Consider the following 21,900-nt stretch of genomic DNA (forward strand, 5'->3'; position numbering starts at 1 on the left):
AGATTTATCCCTGGAATGAAAAATTAGGTTGATTTGTAGAAAATCTATCAATTCAAAATAAAAGTAATCATCTCATCTCGAGATGCCAACAAAGAATCAAACAATAATCAACATTCATTCCTGATAGATATTCTCAGCAAGCTGGGGCTAGAAGTTAGCTTCTTTAAACTGATAAAGTGAATCTATAAAAAAAAAAAAAAAAAGAAAACCCAACACTGAATAACATGCAGTAGTGAAATGCCGGAGTACAACTCCAGCAGCCAGGGATTCAACCTGAAGAGATGAATGGTGTCGGCGAGTAATGAGACAGCCTCTCAGTTTTCTTGGACTGCCTATTTATTTCAAGTTTAAGATTCTCTTTTATACTTTTACAAAAACATTAGGTCAGAGGTTTGACATTTTCAGTTCCCCCTCTCCCAGATTTATTATCTTCATAAATCACTGTTGCTCTTCAAACAGAGTTCCTGCTTCAGGGATTCTCTCTGAATCAGCTTTACCATCTATTATCTACCTCCTCTAATGTGTCCTATAGTTAACTTGTGATTACATTGTAACTCATGCTACATTCCTCAGTTTACTACTTATCTTCCTAAATCCTGTTTGCCCCTAACATCCTGAGCTCACTATCTCTTAAAAAAGCTTCTAGCTATAGTGTCTCTAAAAATTCCTAACTTCTATAAGCTATAGTAAAATATGCTAACTTTACAACATTCCTTAAATCTTTAACTTCTATTTTAATTATTTATAAGCCCTAAATTCGGTAAACGCCTTTGCCATAAACATTCTCCTCACAAATAGGCTTCAGATAGCAATCCCTCCCATGGTCTCAAGCTACGGCCTATGTGCTCATCCTGGAACACTCTTTTGTAAAAGTCCTTGAACAAACGTCAATGATTAACTTTATGAATTATTTTCTGAGCACATCTGCAGAAGGCTTTGTGCCTTCTCATGCTCCTCTCAAGAACAATAAGCACCTTAATATTCCTTCTCAGTCAACTCAGCTGAGGAGAGGAAAAGACAAGTCAGAATTACAAGGCCTAACTCCTTCATCCCAGGACCGTGCCTGCGGAATGAGGAGAGGGGTCTGGGGCCATGCCTCCATTTTCTCAGTTATGCCTAACGCAGCTCCCTACAGTGAACAGCTGAATTGCTTTCCCTATGAGCACAGAAAAGGATGTCTGCTCTTGTCATTTATATTCAACATTGTTCTTGCAATTTTATTGTGCAATAAGGCACACACAAAAATTAAATTAAAATGTTATTGAACTAAATACAAAAGCTGTCTTAATTCTCAGAAAACATAATTTTAGAAAAAGCTCCATGAATCTACAGAAAGCAATTAGAACAGGTTTTTTGGATCTAATATTGGTATAGAAAAATCAACTTTGTTCTATATAGTAGCAAATGTCAGAAATCAACTTTTTTTTTTAATCTGGGAGAAAATAAAGTAACCATAAACAAATTCAAAGAGATATTATTTTCATGAATTGGTGGATTCGAAGTCCTAACAAGTTTTGTTTCATTTTCTTATGTTTGCTTAACAGAAATTGGCAACTAATTTTAAAGTTTAGTGTAAGGACCTGTAATTGGAAAATAATTTTGTAAAAGAAGAACAAATGTGAAGTGTAAAAAATTCCTGTATTCCAGAATTACTATAAAAGATTTTCATGAGGATGACATGCCTATTCAACAACACTGCTGCTGCTGCTGCTAAGTCGCTTCAGTCGTGTCCAATTCTGTGCGACCCCATAGACGGCAGCCCACCAGGCTCCCCCGTCCCTAGGATTCTCCAGGCAAGAACACTGGAGTGGGTTGCCATTCCCTTCCCAATGCATGAAAGTGAAAACTGAAAGTTAAGTCGCTAAGTCGTGTCCGACTCGTAGCAGCCCCATGAACTGCAGCCTACCAGGCTCCTCTGTCCATGGGATTTTCCAGGCAAGAGTACTGGAGTGGGTTGCCCTTGCCTTCTCTGATTCAACAACACTAGTGGGATAAATAAGTTAGAAATAAGATTAAGAAAGTAATTGCTTCTGTTTTAACGACATGCCTAACCCCACACTGATAGTTAACACATTATATAAAAGAAAACATAGCAAATACGTACAAAGTTACTTATATTTTAATGATATGTGTGTGTATAGCTGAAAATATAATAGAAAAAGTTGTAAGCTCTGAGGAAAGGGAATTTATGGAAGCAAGTACACAGTTGGAAAATGCTCAATCATTATTCAATAGATTAACACAAATTAAAACCATGATAAGAAACAACTCTGCACCCATTACAAAGACAAAAATTTTGAAAACTTAAGTTGTTTCCATGAAGTCAAATATACACTGACCAAATGGCTGTTGTTATTACCATGACAGTAGGATTTCCAGTAATTTTATTTATCTTTCATTATGATAATTTCTACAATATTCTTGCACTAAATATACAAGTAAAATAATGCCTACAAGTAAATATAATGGAGATAGAACTTAGAGTAGATAGAAGAAGTTCAGTTCAGTTCAGTCGCTCAGTCATGTCCAACTCTTTGCGACCCCATGAATTGCAGCATGCCGGGCCTCCCTGTCTATCACCAACTCCCGGAGTACACCCAAACTCATGTGCATCAAGTCAGTGATGCCATCCAGCCATCTCATCCTCTGTCGTCCCCTTCTTCTCCTGCCCCCAATCCCTCCCAGCATCCAGGTCTTTTCCAATGAGTCAATTTTTCACATGAGGTGGCCAAAGTATTGGAGTTTCAGCCTCAGCATCAGTCCTTCCAATGAACATCCAGGACTGGTCTCCTTTAGGAAGGACTGGTTGGATCTCCTTGCAGTCCAAGGGACTCTCAAGAGTCTTCTCCTATACCACAGTTCAAAAGCATCAATTCTTTGGTGCTCAGCTTTCTTCACAGTCCAACTCTCACATCCATGCATGACTGCTGGAAAAACCATAGCCTTGACTAGATGGACCTTTGTTGGCAAAGTAATATCTCTGCTTTTTAATATGCTATCCAGGTTGGTCATAACTTTCCTTCCAAGGAGTAAGCGACCCAGATAATCACAATGGTGTGATCACTCACCTAGAACCAAACATCCTGGAATGTGAAGTCAAGTGGGCCTTAGAAAGCATCACTACGAACAAAGCTAGCGGAGGTGATGGAATTCCAGTGGAGCTATTCCAAATCCTGAAAGATGATGCTGTGAAAGTGCTGCTCTCAATATGCCAGCAAATTTGGAAAACTCAGCAGTGTCCACAGGACTGGAAAAGGTCAGTTTTCATTCCAATCCCAAAGAAAGGCAATGCCAAAGAATGCTCAAACTACCGCACAATTGCACTCATCTCACACACTAGTAAAGTAATGCTCAAAATTCTCCAAGCCAGGCTTCAGCAATACATGAACCGTGAACTTCCAGATGCTCAAGCTGGTTTTAGAAAACGCAGAGATCAAATTGCCAACATCCGCTGAATCATGGAAAAAGCAAGAGAGTTCCAGAAAAGCATCTATTTCTGCTTTATTGACTATGCTAAAGCCTTTGACTGTGTGGATCACAATAAACTGTGGAAAATTCTGAAAGATGGGAATACCAGGCCACCTGACCTGCCTTTTGAGAAATCTATATGCAGGTCAAGAAGCAACAGTTAGAACTGGACATGGAACCGCAGACTGGTTCCAAATAGGAAAAGGAGTATGTCAAGGCTGTATATTGTCACCCTGCTTATTTAACTTCTATGCAGAGTATATCATGAGAAACGCTGGACTGGAAGAAACACAAGCTGGAATCACGATTGCCGGGAGAAATATCAATAACCTCAGATATGCAGATGACATCACCCTTATGGCAGAAAGTGAAGAGGAACTCAAAAGCCTCTTGATGAAAGTGCAAGAGGAGAGTGAAAACGTTGGCTTAAAGCTCAACATTCAGAAAACTAAGATCATGGCATTTTGTCCCATCGCTTCATGGGAAATAGGTGGGGAAACAGTGGAAACAGTGTCAGACTTATTTTTGGGCTCCAAAATCACTGCAGATGGTGATTACATCCATAAAATCAAAAGACGCTTCCTCCTTGGAAGGAAAGTTATGACCAACCTAGATAGAGGCACGGTGACAGCAAACAGAAAGGAAGTTGAAAGGGGAAAAAAACCCATTCAACCTTATGAAATTTCAGTGTGTAAAATTAAAAGGAAATTACATGATAGTAAAACTTGAAGGGGCTTTCCTGGTGGCTCAGACAGTAAAGAAACTGCCTACAGTGCAGGAGACTGGAGTTCAATCCCTGGGTGGGGAGGATCCCCTGGAGAAAGGAATGGCTACCTACTCCAGTAATCTTGCTTGGGTAATTCCATGGACAGTGGAGCCTGGTACACTATACAGTCCATGGGTAGCAAAGAGTCAGACATGACTGAGCAACTAACACAGACACACACAAAACTTAAAAGAGAAATACAGATTATGGATATGCATATGAAAAAAAGGACTAATAATGATTTCAAAAGATTGATGATAAATATAAGGAAAAAGGTAAAATAAACTGGGTGATGCGAGGCTAAGAACAATGCAGAATGCATCATCAAATTCCGGAGAATGCTGCATTACATATCCAAGCCAGTGAGGAAAATGGAACTTTTTAATCCAGCAGGAGCCTATGTAAGCATCTCTCTTCTTCAGTATTATTCACATTTCCTGATTTTGAAAACTATAAGCATATACTATAATGAATCACAAACCTTAATTGTGTGTTGGTTTGGTGAAAGTAAGAGGATGCTTTAAAATTGTGTTTTTAATAGAAGTAGCTGGAGCCAGTGCAAAATAAATTTTAATCTTTTCAGCCAGTTGTGGATTTATTGAAAATGCTCCAAAAGCTGAAAGTAAACAAGAAAATAGACTAGTTTACTTGAGTTCTGTCTTGCCTCAACTTGTCATTGTTACTTGGCTAGTTTACCTATGATTACATAATAGGGTTGCTATCTTTACCATATATTCCAAAGTGGTCTCTAAAGGTTTTCTCTACAATTTACTCTGCACACTAACACAAGATTAATTTCTTGGAATTCCATTTTGTTTGTCTTTTTCCCCATCTGCCTGTGGTTGCTAATTCCATTATTTAATATTCAGTGACACCTGTTGTTTTATTTCATTAGTAAAAATCTGGGTAAAATGAACCATTTCTCCTCCCATTGAAGAATTTCCCTTAGGCTTTCAGGATTATTTTTTTAAATTTCACTTGGTTTTATTTTATATTGTAGTATAGTTGATTTATATTGTGTTAGTTTCAGGTGTATAGCAAAGTGATTAAGTGTTTTATATATATTCTTTCTCAGATTCTTTTCCCATATAGGTTATTATAAAGTATTGATCTGAGTTCCCTGCACTTTATAGTAGGTTCTTTTTGACTTTCTATTTTGTACATAATAATATGTATATGTTAATCCCAGCCTTCCTATTTATCATTTCCCCTTCACCTTTCTGCTTTGGTAATCATAAGTTTGATTTCAGAGTCTGTGAGTCCGTTTCTACTTGGTAAATAAGTTCATTTGCATTTTTTTTAGATTCCATGTATAAGTGATATCATATCATATTTGTCTTTATCTGACATCTCACTCAGTATGATAATCTCTAGGTCTCTCTATTTCATTCTTTTCAATGGCTAAGTAATATTCCATTGTAAATATGTATCACAACTTCTATATCCATTCATCTGAGATGGACATATAGGTTACTTCCATATCTTGGGTATTGTAAATAGTGCTGCAAGGAACATTGGAGTCCATGTATCTTTTTTAATTATAGTGTTTTTTTTTCTTTATAAATGCCCAGGAGTAGAAGTGCAGGGTCACAGGATAGTTTCCTCTCTGGGCTGTTTCACCTGCTTTTGACTCCACTGATTACTTTAAATGTGGTTTACACTTACTGAGGGCCTACATATATCCTCTAATCTTTTGGCCTCTTCTCTAAAAGAGAGGCTGGGCCATCTTTCTTTCAAAAGACCATCCATATTCAAGGTGCAGTTCAATATTCTTTCTTTTTATCACAAAATCTTCCCTAATAACTGTGATCAAAGGAAATGTTTCCTTCCATGGCCACACGATTACTTTCAAGGCACAGATGCTTTTGCCTTCACAGGTCCCTTTCTCCCCACTTCCACCCCCAATCTATGTAAAAACCATATTTTGTGACTGTGTTGACATAAACATGAACATAATCCAAATGAGTTATATTCCTTTACTCTTTTGATTTTGAAAGTAATTAAATATTTTGAGGTGCCCCTAAAGTATCATGAACCCTAGGAGCCTGGCCTCCTATGCTGGGTTATTTAACTCTCTCCTTTATGCTCTCCTCATTCTGGTTCACTTGACTGACTATAAGCCTGCTGAAAGCATCATCCCTTTTGCAGCAGTTCTCCATAGTGGTGATTTGTCCCCAAGGGTCATCTGGAGACATTTTGGTTATCATAACTGCAAGGACAGAAGAGGGCAATGCAAGTATCCTACTATGCACAGGGAAGCCCCAACCCTGACCCCCAGCAAAATACCAGTAGTGATGAGGGAGACAAACCTTGCCTTATTAGATTGTGAACTTTGAGGAAATGAGATTTTTTAATGTATACATTGCAAATAACAAATACATTGCAAATAACAGCCAACAAAGTATATTTCAAATAGTAGATACACTGCACATTTAAAGAATGAATACTTGAAGTAATTAGAAACGTTTTACTGTCCAACTGAAAAGTTTTGAAGCATCTGGTCTTTCAGGATGTGAATTAATATGCCTCATAGTACCCTAGATGGGATCCCAGGCAAAGCGCAAACAAAATTCACTGGGCAGCAGAATGTCACTGATCAAAGAAACCAAACCAACCAAACTTTAGACTTTTTCTTAAGAGTATCAACACATCAACTTTCTGTTAAGAAAACACTGTAAGGGCTTCCCTGGTGGCTCAGCAGTGAGGAATCCACCTGTCAATGCAGGAGACACAGGTTTGATCCCTGATCAGGAAGATCCCACATGCCAGGGCAACTAAGCCTGTGTGCCACAACTACTGAGTCTGTGCCTTAGAGCCCAGGAGCCACAGCTACGGAGCACATGCTGCAGCTTCTGAAGCCCACATGCCCTAGAGCCTGTGCTCTGCAGCATCAGAAGCCACCACAGTGAGAAGCTCACACACCCCAACTGGAGAGTAGCTCTCACTTCACAACTAAAGAAAATCCCGTGCGGCAACAGAGACCCAGCACATCCATAAATACATAAACAAAAAAATTTTTTTTAAAAAGAGAGCACTAAGGGAAAGAAACAATTTAAAACACACATGCCAAGTCTTCAGTCTTGGCAATTCCAGTTGTAGAGAATCTTAGGTAATTCTAACACATATATCTTGTTTAGAATGTGTGGTATGGTTGGAAAGATCACATTAATAGATGATCATATCCATTAATCATTTTTAAAGGATCATATACCTATATGCCATAATAAAACAATACTCACTGGCTTTTAATATTGTTCCTTTTTGGTTTGTCTGTATGTTCTAAATAATTGTAATGAGTAAGTATACTTTCTAAAATAAATTCTTTTTAAAAAGAAAAGTTTTCTGTTATTTTAAAAATAAAAACTATAGCAAAATCACATTTCATTATTCCTTTGCATACCAGTAAGTGCTCCTTGGGAATGGCCCACATAATAAATTTGCTTTTGTCCTGTTTTCTTCACAATATAATCAATGGTGGCTGTAAGATCACATTTTAACATTTCATCAAATTGCATGAAACAAAATGAATAAAACTTGTTTTAAGTCTTTATTATAATAAGAAAGTTATCTTCATATCTTAAATTATGGACTTAAAAAGCCCTCTGAAGGGATACCTGGATCATAAGAACTAACATTGATTCCACACTTTCTATTTGTTCGTTACTAACTTGTTACCTTCTTCTAAGCACCACTTCATTCCATGCTCACAAAATACCTTTGACCTAAGTGTATAACGATGGACATTCTAGAACAGAGGAAACAGGAAATGTGTCTGTGAGCATAACCAATAGGTGACAGACTAAATTTCAGAGTGCTCTTGTTCTAGAGCCCAAGTTCTAAGATATAGCATTTTATGGCTTTCCCATAAGAGAATTATGAGAAATATACTATTTAAAAATACGTAGTAGACAAAATCATTGTCAAGTGAGTGACAGGAAAGCTAAAATATGCAATATGGTATAATCATTTCCAGATATACAGAAGTAAAAGTAGAAAGTCAAATTATTTTTGGCAACTGATGAGAGTTGATGCTATTATATTATTTGACTTTTCTGTGATAAAACCCTGGAGGAGGAAATGGCAGCACACTCAAGTATTCTTGCCTGAATAATTCATGGACAGAGAAGTCTGGTGGGGAAGAGTCCATGGGGTTACAAAGAGTCAGACACAACTTAGGGCCTGAGCATGCATGCACACGGTGGCAAAAAGTAACCATGTACACATTTATCCTTGCCTTTTCCTCTCTTCTCTACATTTCCCTGAAAAGAATAAAGCAAAAAAGTAGTGGTGGGTTCGCAAAGTGATGAACATTTGGGAAACTGGAGTTGTTGTTGTTCAGTGGGTCAGTTATGTCCGACTCTTTGCAACCTCGTAGACTGCAGCAAGCCAGGCCTCCCTGCCCTTCACCATCTCCCAGAGCTTGCTCAAACTCATGTCCATTGAGTCAGTAATGCCATCCAACCATCTTGTCCTCTTTCGTCCCCTTCTCTTCCTGCCTTCAATCTTTCCCAGCATCAGGGTCTTTTCCAATGAGTCAGTTCTTTGATCAGGTGGCCAGAGTATTGGAGTTTTCAGCTTCAGCATCAGTCCTTCCAATGAATATTAGGATTGATTTTCTTTAGGACTGACTGGTTTGATCTTCTTGCAGAACAAGGGGCTCTCAGAAGTCTTCTACAACACCACAGTTCAAAAGCATCAGTTCTTTGCCTCTCACCCTTCTTTATGGTCCAACTCTCACATCCATACATGACTAATGGAAAAACCATAGCCTTTGACTATACGGACAATATGGACCTATATCGGCAAAGTGATATCTCTGCTTTTTAATACACTGTCTAGATTTGTCATAGCTTTTTTTCCACAGAGAAAGTGTCTTTTAATATCATGGCTTCAGTCACCATCTATAGTGATTTTGGAGCCCCAGAAAATAAAGACTTTCACTGTTTCCATTGCTTCCCCATGAAGCGATGGGACCAGATGCCAAAACTTTGCGTTTTGAATGTTGAGTTTTAAGCCAGCTCTCTTTCACTTTCATCAAGAGGCTCTGTAATTCCTCTTCAGTTTCTGCCATGAAGGTGGTGTCACCTGCATATCTGAGGTTATTGATATTTCTCCCAGCAATCTTGATTCAAGCTTGTGCTTCACCCAGCCCAGCATTTTGCATGATGTACTCTACATCTAAGTTAAACTAAGTTAAACTAAACATCTAAGGGGGACGATATACAGCCTTGACCTACTCCTTTCACAATTTTGAACCAGTCTGTTGTTCCATGTCCAGTTCTAACTGTTGCTTCTTGACCTGCATACAGATTTCTCAGGAGGCAGGTAAGGTGGTCTGGTATTCCCAGCTCTTCAAGAATTTTCTACAGTTTGTTATTATTCATACAGTTAAAGGCTTTAACGTAGTCAATGAAGCAGATGTTTTTTCTGGAATTCTCTTGCTTTTTCTATGATCCAACAGATGTTGGCAATTTGATCTCTGGTTCCTCTGCCGTTTCTAAATCCAGCTTAAAAATCTGTAAGTTCTCAGTTCACATACTGTTGAAGCCTGGCTTGGAGAATTTTGAGCATTACTTTCCTAGTCTGTGAGATGAGTGCATTTGTGCAGTATTTTGAACATTCTTTGGCATTGCCTTTCTTTGGGGTTGGAATGAAAACTGACCTTTTCCACTCCTGTGGCCACTGCTGAGTTTTCCAAATTTGCTGGCATATTGAGTGCAACACTTTTACAGCATCATCTTTCAGGATTTGAAATAATTCAGCTGGAATTCCATCACCTCCACTAGCTTTGTTCATAGTGATGCTTCCTTAGGTATACTTGACTTCGCAGTCCAGGATGTCTAGCTCTAGGGGAGTGATCACACCATAGTGGTTATCTGGGTCATTAAGATTTTCTTGTATTCTTGCCACCACTTTTTAATATCTTCTGCTTCTGTTAGGTCCATACTGTTTCTGTTCTTAATTGTGCCCATATTTGCATGAAGTGTTCCCTTGGTATCTCTAATTTTCTTGAAGAGATCTCTAAGTCTTTCCCATTCTTTTTTTCCCTCTATTTCTTTGCATTGATCACTTAAGAAGTCTTTCTTATTTCGCCTTGCTATTCTCTGGAACTCTGTATTCAGATGGGTATATCTTTCCTTTTCTCCTTTGCCTTTCACTTCTCTTCTTTCCTCAATTATTTATAAGTCCTCCTCAGACAACTTTTTACATTTCTTTTTCTTGGGGATGGTTTTGATCACCACTTCCTATAAAATGTTAGGAACCTCTGTTCATAGTTCTTCAGGCACTCTGTCTATCAGATCTAATCCCTTGATTCTATTTGTCATTTATACTGTATAATCATAAGAGATTTGATTTAGGTCATACCTGAATGGTCTAGTGGTTTTCTCTACTTTCTTCAATTTAAGTTTGAATTTGGCAATAAGGAGTTTATGATCTGAGCCACAGTCAGCTCCTAGTCTTGTTTTTGCTGACTGTATAGAGCTTCTCCATCTTCAGCTGCAAAGAATAGAGTCAATCTGATTTCAGTATTGACCATCTGGTGATGTTCACGTGTAGAATTGCCTCTTGTGTTGTTGAAAGAGGGTGTTTGCTATAACCAATGCATTCTCTTGGCAAAACTCTGTTAGTGTTTGCCCTGCTTAATTTTGTACTCCAAGGCCAAACTTGCCTGTTATTCCAGGTATTTCTTGACTTCCTGCTTTTGCATTCCAGTCCCCTATGATGAAAAGGACAGACTTTTTGGAGTGAAGCTGGGGAATTCTTTACAATCTGGGGAATAATAGGAAATGACGTCTTTTGGACATATTTTCATTTTAATTCTTGTTGCTTAGTCTCTAAGTTGTGTCAGGCTCTTTTGCAACCCCATGGGCCTTCCAGAGTCCTCTCTCTATTGGATTTCCCAGGCAAGAACACTGGAGTGGGTTGCTATTTCCTTTTCCAGGGGATCTTCCTCATCCAGGGATTGAACCCAGGTCTCCTGCATTGGCAGGTGGATTCTTTACCACAGAGCCCTCAGGAAATTCTTAGGCTCAGTTATAACCATACAAATTAAAATCTAGAATAACTTTTACATATAAACCTTTAAAATATTTAAAAATATTATTCAAGCTACATATGTTAATGAAATACCTTCATTCCATTGAAATACCCTCCAAGTTCTATAAAATTATATCAATATTACTAATTTAAAAACACATTTAACACATTTTTATGTCAAAATAAAACAAACAGACTTTTTCCCCCTACCTGCAAGCCCAGAATTCTTTAGAATCTGGATCTAGGTATAAGTGTTTCCTGGACCAGGTAGTCCTCTGTCGTTCCCCATCCACACATCATAACCAGCATCTGCCAGGGAAGCCTAGGCTATTGCTTGGAAGATTGGCAGTCACAAGCACGCCACGGTGTAGGAACACAACTGGCTTTTGGACTGAAAAGAAAGCATTGAAAATATTTGATAGCAGAAAAATATATCTGAAAGTATAACAAAGGTCTTCAAGTCACTTTAATATAGTTAGGACTGATTGGATTGTATCCAAAAGAAATGCGCTAACAATTCATATTTATTTTATGCCAGCATCGAATAGAGAAGGAAATGGCAACCCACTCCAGTATTCTTGCCTGGGAAATCCCATGGACAGAGGGGCCTGGTGGGCTATAATTCATGGGCTCACAAAGACTCAGACACAACTGAGCACACACACACACACACACACACACACACACCCCAAATGCTGATATTTTCCCTTAATCTTCAGAGCAAAAGAACTGCTACATCATCTATGGGGTCCCGTGTCCTCTTCTTATCCTACTTCCTGGAGCACACTTTTCCTTAGTTACTGATTTTAATTTCTAGGGCTTACAATTTATATTATATACATATATATATATATATAGAGAGAGAGAGAGAGAGAGAGTTTACACTTAATGAAAAAATTAGAGAGAAATCTCCAGAAACAGGAATGCTTTGGGTCTTTAAAATCTCATGTGCAGATAATCAAAGAAAAAAAAAAGATACCCTTCTAAGCTTGAATAATGCTTGCTGTAAGCACTTAAGGCAGAAAAGAGGAGTGAACCAGAACTAAGCTATTACACCAGGAAGAGCAATGATAATCCACACTTGGGTAAACCGAAGAATATCAGAGAAAAACTGGTTGAAAATTCTGGGTGGGGCTTCTATTCAGAGGCTCTGAATCTCCACCTGGTTCACCAAATCAAATTCATGGGTCAGGGTGTGCTCCACTTTGTTATAGAAGCCAATGTAAATCAAGTGTCATTCAGACCCTCAGCATAATAGTCAAGAAGGTTCAATGTTTTTTATGAGTAAATTAATCTCACGTTCTGTGATTAGAATATATCTGACTGGATTGTATTTGATTCAAAATTTGAGACACTCATCTTTTTCCATCACATAAATCCTACCTAAATAATTAGCACCATTCTTCCCATTAGGAATCCAGTTGAGCTGAAGGATGTAAGCATCTGCAATGATAACTTCACACTCTTCACTTGGGTAACTCCAGTAGGAAATTATCTGACTCTGAATGGAGAAAAGACAGACCGTTTAGTTTTATGAGTTTACTTGGCCAATTTTATGATTCTTAAAGTAGAATTTCTTATTGGTAGGTTAACGTATACTATGTAAGGAGAACTTTCAGATTTTATCATAAAAGAAATTTTAAAAGAATGAATGAAAGTAATAGTGACAGTCTTTGGAGGTGTTTTCTTAATTAGTGAAAGTAAAAACTTACAACATCCATACTGGCCTCAGGATTATTAGGTTTTTTCCCAAGGAAAACAAAATGCATTTCCAAACACATGGAGGACAGACACTGTTTTAAGTAACCACCACATTTTCAACCTACTAAGGAAAAAAATATTAGCATGACGCAGTAAATGTTTCCATATAAAGTCAGGGTTCTTGTGCTGCCTTGCTATTTACTTCACAGAGTTTTTGCTTGTTAGCATATCCTCTGGTTCTTGTTTCACTGCCTTGTCTATTAGATGCTTTTATAACACTTCTGTTTTCCTGGTTATTTTCTTTCAGTTGTGTGCATGATATTTCCTCAGAGGACCTTTTATCTATCAACCTGTAGATATGATTTCAGAGCTACCGTTTACTATTTGTTATAGGCTGAACTGTGTTTCTGCACCACACCCCCTGAAAAAGGGTTTAACTCCTAACACTCAATACCCTAGAATGTTTTTGCATATGTATATAAGGTTATTGCAGATGTAATTATTCAAGTTAAGGTAATACTGGAGAAGGGTGAGCCTCAGATCCTAAAAGACCAGTCTTTATAAGATTACCACATGAAGACAAGGCCATGCAGGGAGAATGCCATGTGATAGAGAAGACATAGGTGGGAGATATATAGCTGTAGGTCAATTAATGGTAAAGACTGCTAGCAAACCACCAGAATCTCGGAAGAGGCAATAAAGGATTCTTTCGCTACAAGTTTCAGAGGGAGTATAGTTCTGCAAAGACCTTGATTTCAGACTTCTAACTTCCAGAACTGTGAGATAATAATTTTCTATTATTTTAAGCTACCTACTTTGTGCTATTTTGTTATAACAGTCCTAGGAAAATGAAAAACCATCTGTCAGAGAAGGGAAAGAGTTTTAATACCTGGACTGATCTTTGTTGAACTTATGAATAAAACAAGGCGATCCCTGATTCAGTGTCTGTTTTGTATGTGAGAACTCACATTAATCCCCTCAAAAAGGCAGACCAAATGTTACTCAAACACTGCCAAAACAAATAAATTTTTGTATTTTTGCTTTAAAATATCTGGATTCAGAATGACCTATTAAATGTTTCACTCACTGTAATACACATGATGCATGCTACTGTAAAGACCTACAGCAGTTCTTCACCTGTTTCTAATGGTTTCCCTAAAGGACACCTGCACCAACAAGCATAACCACACTCTCCCCCACACCCTGAAATGCTCCAGTGTCCATTCACAGCCCAGTAATTTTCCAAAGTTTTAGAAATTTAGTTTCCTGCTCCACAGTCTTCTACTCTAAACCTGGCCTATTTCTCACCAGGAAAAAAGTTTAGCCTGAGGGATGCATGAAGGAATGGCATGTTTTCTGCCTTTGAGGTGCATATAATCTAGTGGTAGTTCAGCAGTTCCAGGTCTCTCTACTCGCTCTCTTACCTGTAACGTCCATGCATTTCTCAGTCCCTTCTACTTCTGGTCGACTCAGGGCCTACATGTTTGCTCTTAAAATCCCATAGGTGAACTGAAACTTCAGACTTATTCAAAAAGAAGAATGACTAGGTAACAAGGTAGATATAGAGCATCCTGCTCAGTCCTTGGTTCTAATAAGTATTTGCTGTTCAATAAATAAAAATTAATCATATTATTAGGAGTACTCTTCAAATCCAATGTCTTGTTGTAATAGCACTATACTTTTGAAAGAACAGTTAAAATTAAATGAAAAAATAAATGATACCACTGTTCCTAAAAGCTACCGATGGTCCCTTATGTTTTCCTCAACAGTATAATAAAATTCTTTCTCACTCTCTGTACAAACCTCCTCAAAGGCTCCTTAGGCCTTGTCTTAAAGTACTAAAAATTAGTGTTTGCTGTTTAGGCCAAAGACTGTAAAGATCTCAACTCAAAGCCCCCAGATTTTGAGTAGAGGTAGCCTGAGAGAGAAGGCTGAAGGGAAATTAACATTTAGGGGTGAGAGGGAGAGAGTAAAAGAGGATGACCTCCATAGGCTACCAGGATTGGTGCCTGTGAGGGACCTAATCTGGTCAAGTTCCAACCTGGCCTCTTTTGATAACTATAAACACCAGAAACATTCCTTGCATCTTATTGGAACTAGCGAAATCAATGAATTTTTCAGAAGACTCCACATCCATTTGCTAATACATACTGAATATGTTTTCAAACACCTTCTGTCTTCTCATAGATATTTTGCTAGAGGGCCACTCTCCCCTTACGGATTTGAGAATAAGCCAGATTTCATTTTAAGTTAGAAACTAGAAGCTAGAGCAAGTGGCAAGGCAGCCTGCTCCTGTTACACATTCAGAGCACTGCTTAGTCTTTCCTTTTTCAAATCCTCTGAAATCAAGTCCCTAGAGAAGTAGAAAAGAGGAAAGAAACTTTTTCATAAAAGGTTTTTATGTATATAATCAAGGCTGAAAATTTTAATAGAGAATTATATTTTACCTAAAATAGAACTAAACTTCACAATTAAATATATTAATTTTTAAAGTACAATAAATAAACTTTACCGTGCCAGAGAGTCATACTTACTGTCACCAAATGTGGATGCTTTCTGCTTCCTGGATAAGTGAAAAATTTAATTCTTTTTTCCCTTCTCTGTATTTATATATCTGCATATTTTGGATGACCTTTCCTAAGAATGTTCAGTGGTTACATTTCGGGTAAGTTCTTATATTTGCCAAATTGCAAGTCAAATACTGTATTAACAGTCAATTCACAAAAGGATCTGGCTCCAAAACCATCCTCCTTGATCTATTAGCTAGTCAAACTCCGCTTTTTTGTACCTTTATTCTCTGAGTATTCCAGACTCTGGGCTTCCCTGGTAGCTCAGATGGTACGAAATCACCTGCAATGAAGGAGACGTGGATTGGATCCCTGGGTAGGGAAGATCCCCTGGTAAAGGGAATGACTTCCCACTCTAGTTTTCTTGTCGGGAGAATCCCATGGTCAGAGGAGCCAGGAGAGCTGAAGTCCATGGGGTCACAAAACGTCAGACAGGACTGAGCAACTGGAAAAAAAAAAAAAAAAATCCAGACTCTAGCTATCAAGTCTTTCACCAGGACTTGGGTAGGAGCATTTAGCTCATAAAGATGTCCATTTATCTTAAAACAGCCAGTAAGGCCTACTGGTATAGTTTTGAAAATTCTGGGCAAAACAGTTTTTACCAGAGTTTTTGAGAGTTGTTGTATCTAGAGTTATTTATAAAATGACATATCAAATCTAGCATATACTGACAAAATGGAGTTTTATATGTCTATTGAAATTTTATTTTATTGTGCTAAGAACACATAACATGAGTTCTACCCTCTTAAAATTTTAAATGTATGATGAAGTATAGTGGCAGCCCTAACAAAGTTCTTAACCACTCCAATGTGCCCAAACTCATGGGGACTTTGGTTTTTTGTTTTCCTCCAGTGGTATGCTGAAATCTCCCTTCCAGATGGCTGGTTTTCTACAAAGTCTGGAGGTATCTGCCCAAGATGACATTCCCAGGTTTTCCCCAACCTCAGCTTAGAGAGACCCTGGCAGATTTACTGGCTTCTGCTAATTCTGGAGCCCCTATGGAGGTATGCCTGCCATACCGCCATACCAGATACACAGGGAATGAGGTTTCCCCTGGGTCCCTTGGGCTAGATTCCACAACCCTCAAAGAAATATTTTGTTTGTGCCTGGTTGCCCCACTCCAGTACTCTTGCCTGGAAAATCCCATGGATGGAGGAGCCTGGTGGGCTGCAGTCCATGGGGTCGCTAAGAGTCGGACATGACTGAGCGACTTCACTTTCACTTTTCACTTTCATGCATTGGAGAAGGAAATGGCAACCCACTCCAGTGTTCTTGCCTAGAGAATCCCAGGGACGGGGGAGCCTGGTGGGCTACCGTCTATGGGGTCGCACAGAGTCGGACACGACTGAAGCGATTTAGCAGCAGCAGCAGCAGCCAATGTTTAGTTGTCAAAACGGAGTACAAAAAAGCATATCTTTCGCCACCTTGATGCTGACATCATTTCAGTATTTTATAAAGTCAATTTTCCTCAAGTTTTTCTATATGTTGAATATAACTGCAGAAAAATTTTAGCAGACATTTTGCTCAAAATTTTCCAAGCCAGGCTTCAACAGTACGTGAACCGTGAACTTCCTGATGTTCAAGCTGGATTTAGAAAAGGCAGAGGAACCAGAGATCAAATGGCCAACATCTGTTGGATCATCAAAAAAGTAAGAGAGTTCCAGAAAAACATCTACTTCTGCTTTATTGACTATATCAAAGTCTTTGACTGTGTGGATCACCACAAACTGTGGAAAATTCTTAAAGAGATGGGAATACCAGACCACCTGACCTGCTTCCTGAGAAATCTGTATGCAGGTCCGGAAGCAACAGTTAGAACTGAACATGGAACAACAGACTAGTTCCAAATAGGGAAAGGGGTACATCAAGGCTGTATATTGTTACCTGCTTATGTACTAATATGCAGAGTACATCATGAGAAATGCTGGGCTGGATGAAGCACAAACTGGAATCAAGATTGCCAGGAGAAATATCAATAACCTCAGATATGCAGATGACAGCACCCTTATGGCAGAAAGTGAAGAAGAACTAAAGAGCTTCTTAATGAAAGTGAAAGAGGAGAGTGAAAAAGTTGCCCTAAAGCTCAACATTCAGAAAACTAAGATCATGGCATCTGGTCCCATCAATTCATGGCAAATAGAAGGGGAAACAGTGGAAATAGTGACAGACTTTATTTTCACAGAACACAGAAGTCGCTCAGTTGTGTCCGACTCTTTGCGACTCCATGGATTGTAGCCCACCAGGCTCCTCGGTCCATGGGATTTTCCAGGCATGAATACTGGAGTGGGTTGCCTTTTCCTTCTCCAGGGGATCTTCCTGAGCCAAGGATCGAACCCGGGTCTCCCGCATTGTAGGCAGACGCTTTACCGTCTGAGCTACCAGGGAAGTCCATCAAAAACACAGAAGAGTATTAGTAAGTTTCAAAAGGATGTCAGTTGAGATCTTTTATAGATGAAATCTACTTCCTAGAAGTCAACTCGCCAATTATATGCACAGCTGGAGACAAGAGGCTGCAAAAAAAGGTCCAACTGGAAAATATCTCGGGTACCCAATTAGATCCAGTTATTCTGCGTCTGTGGATTTAAAATGATCATCATCCACGGTGGAATAGATGTGTCCCTCGTTGCTTAGAAAATCCACAGCTAGCTTGATTGAGGCTACAGACATGTGTTGGAACTGGTTCTTGAGATCCTGAAAGTTCAGTCCTTCAGGTCTTGGGCAAGCTTTGATCAAATTCAGCACCTGGTTCTGGGCCACAGTGAGGCCATTTGCTGGTATGAAGTTATTCCCACTGAAGTTCCCAGCTTCACCCATTCCTGGTTTGCTGATAGGCGCTCTCCCTGCTGAAGGCTGGCTGTTCGACTTGCTCAGCATCATGTGTGCATTGACTACTTCCAGAATATGTGTGGTGAACTCATTCATATCCTCCAGGGGCATGATCTTAAAGGCTACCAGGCTTTTCTTGTTCTGGAAAGATCTCAGATGACCAGCCACTTTCACATATGTTTCCGGAGGGACCACAGTGTTTTTACTGCTGGCATCATCTGTGTCAACCCACTGGCGAACATCCATGGGTACAGTTGTCATGTCATCTATCTTGTAAACAATGTTGGTTGCAGCCTTCTCTGCATTTCTGATAATCCCCACAATAGTGACCCGTGAAATCTCAACATTTCCAATTCTGAATATTTCATCAACCAGAGTAGCAGAAAGCAGCTGAGATATGGTACAGGGTACAATGTGCTGAGCTTGAGCTCTGGATTTCTTTTTGGCCTGGGAAGCTGTTGGAGATCCAAAGCCCCCAGGGGACTGTGTGTAGCCGCCGGCTCCCCCAAAAGAGGAGGTGCTATAGCTTTCACATCCACTATTCCACATCTTCGACATGATTCCCTCAGGAGAGAGTTCCAGAAGGTTCCCGCTGGAGGGTTTGCCGAACCCCTTCAAGACTTTATTTTGGGGGGCTCCAAAATCACTGCAGATGGTGACTGCACCCATGAAATTAAAAGATGATTGCTCCTTGGAAGAAAACTCATGACCAACCTAGACAGCATATTAAAAAGCATTACTTTACCAACAAAGGTCCATCTAGTCAAAACTATGGTTTTTCCACTAGTCATATATGGATGTGAAAGTTGGACTATAAATAAATCTGAGCACCGATGGATTGATGCTTTTGAACTGTGGTGTTGGAGAAGACTCTTGAGAGTCCCTTGGACTGCAAGGAGATCAAACCAGTCCATCCTAAAGGAGGTCAGTCCTGAGTGTTTATTGGAAGTACAGATGTTGAAGCTGAAACTCCAATACTTTGGCCTCCTGGACTGGAAGAACGGACTCATCTGAAAAGACCCTGATGCTGGGAAAGATTGAAACCAGGAGGAGAAGCAGATGACAGAAGATGAGATATTTGGATGGCATCACTGAGTCAAGGGACATGAGTTTGGGTAAACTCCGGGAGTTGGTGATGGACAGGGAGACTTGTTGCAGTCCATGGGGCTGCAAAGAGTTGGACATGAATGAACGACTGAACTGAACTGAACTGACAAGCTAATACTAAAATCTATATGATTGACAAGGAAATTAGATTATTCAAGAATTTTAAGAAAGAATAATAAGTTGGAGGACTTGTCTTTGATTTCAAGACTTTATCAAGTTCCTGTAAAATTATTTTAATCAATCAAGTGTGGTAAATAAAATACAGTATATATCCACACAATGGAATTCTACTCAGTAACAAAAATGAGCAAACTGTAGTACATGCAATGCCTAAAAGACCCGAGCTCCCTAGTGAGTTTCAGGGAAAGCAAATTTTAAAGGCAAAGTAAGGGAGAGAGTACAGAGTAAATTATCGTCTTGTGCATAATTCTCTGATTGGTTGATGATGTGGTAATAGGTGTGTGTCCTACGGGTTAAGATTGTCAATCCAGCTGGACTGGGGGCTACATGCTCATGGTCATCGTACAGTCAGCTTCTTCCATTTGGTAGGGACTTCAGTGTTTGAAGATCCCCTGGAGAAGGAAATGGCAGCCCACTCTGGTACTATTGCCTGGAAAATCCCATGGACAGAGGAGCCTGGTAGGCTACAGTCCACGGGGTCACAAAGAATCGGACACAACTGAGTGACTCCACTTTCCACTTTCCACTTTCAGTGTCTTGGGCTTCCCTGGTGGCTCAGATGGCAAAGTGTCTGCCTGCAATGCGGGAGACCTGGGTTTCATCCCTGGGTAAGGAAGATCCCTTGGAGAAGGAAATGGCAACCCACTCCAGTACTCGTGACTGGAAAATTCCATGGACAGAGGAGCCTTGTAGGCTACAGTCCATGGGGTCACAAAGAGTCGGACATGACTTCACTTCACTTCAATGTCTGTAAAATAACTTGTTCAGTTGCTAAGTTATGTCTGTCTCTGTGGTCTCATGGACTGCTGTTAGCCAGGCTTCCTTGTCCTTCACTGTCTCCTAGAGTTTGCTCAAATTCGTGTCCATTGAGTCAGTGATGCCATCCAACCATCTCATCCTCTGTACCCACCCTTTTCCTCCTGCCCTCAGTCTTTCCCAGCATCAGGGTCTTTTCCAATGAATTGGCTCTTCCCATTGGAGGTGGCCAAAGTACTGGAACTTTAGCTTCAACATCAGTCCTTTCAAAGAATATTCAGGGTTGATTTCCTTTAGGATCAACTGTTTTGATATCCTTGCTGTCCAAGAGACTCTTAAGAGTCTTCTCCAGCACCAGTTTGAAAATGTCATTTCTTTGGTACTCAGCTTTCTTTATGGACCAACTCTCACACCTGTACATGACTACTGAAAAAACCATGGCTTTGACTCTACAGATATTTGTAAGCAAAATTATATTTCTACTTTTCTTTTTTTTAATATAAATGTATTTATTTTAATTGGAGGCTAATTACTTTACAATATTGTATTGGTTTTGCCATACATCGACATGAATCTGCCACGGGTGTACACGTGTTCCCCATCCTGAACCCCCCTCCCACCTCCCTCCCCATACCATCCCTCTGGGTCATCCCAGTGCACCAGCACTGAGCATTCTGTATCATGCATCGAACCTGGATGCATCTCTACTTTTCAATATGCTAAGTTTGTCATAGCTTTTCTTTTAAGGAGCAAGCATCTCTTAATTTCATGGCTGCAGACACTGTCCACAGTGATTTTGGAGCCCAAGAAAATAGACTGTCACTGTTTCCATTTTTCCCTCATCTATTTGCCATGAAGTGATGGGACCAGATACCATGATCTTAGTTTTTTGGATGTTGAATTTTAAGCCAACTTTTCCACTTTCCTCTTTCACTTTCATCAAGGTTCTTTAGTTTGTCTTCACTTTCTGCATTAGGGTGGTATTCTCTGCATATCAGAGGTTGTGTGCATCAGACACTATGTTCTTCAGAAAGTAACTAAAGAATCTACTATATAGTTGATGTATTGTTTAAACTGTTATGGGTTCTCCTGGCCCAGCTGCTTTTGTTGTTGTTGTTGTTGCTATATATTCACATTATTTTAAACATTAATTCTTGAGCCAGCCTTTTGTGACTCAGGACAGGCCAGGATCACTAAAGCTTTTCTATAAACATGAGGCAGCCAGAAGACAGGGAGGTGGTGGGCGAGGTCTGTCCTGAGAAAGCCCCCAAAGGCCCTACTTGGTTACAGAAAAATTAGCTTTCATATCAGCAAGTATTCTTCCAAACTCTTATGTTTCTAAAAATTCATACATTCTCATATTTCTTGAAGGAAAAAACTTTACCTTTCTCAAAAAGCCTTCTCCTGTAATTGAAAATATTTAAGATTATTGTTTCTGTTTTTAGTTATTTATATCCTACTTAGAAACTCAACAGGCTGCTTTGGGCTGAG

The 21,900-nt window shown here is 39.3% G+C and overlaps 1 pseudogene; it reads right to left on the reverse strand.

Moving 5' to 3' along the window:
* Positions 1-17,961: 17,961 nt before the first annotated feature.
* Positions 17,962-18,981, reverse strand: LOC102277867 (replication protein A 32 kDa subunit pseudogene; annotated as a pseudogene).
* Positions 18,982-21,900: the final 2,919 nt, after the last annotated feature.

The sequence above is a fragment of the Bos mutus genome, chromosome 26, assembly GCF_027580195.1.
Source record: "Bos mutus isolate GX-2022 chromosome 26, NWIPB_WYAK_1.1, whole genome shotgun sequence".
In the NCBI taxonomy this organism is placed as follows: domain Eukaryota; kingdom Metazoa; phylum Chordata; class Mammalia; order Artiodactyla; family Bovidae; genus Bos; species Bos mutus.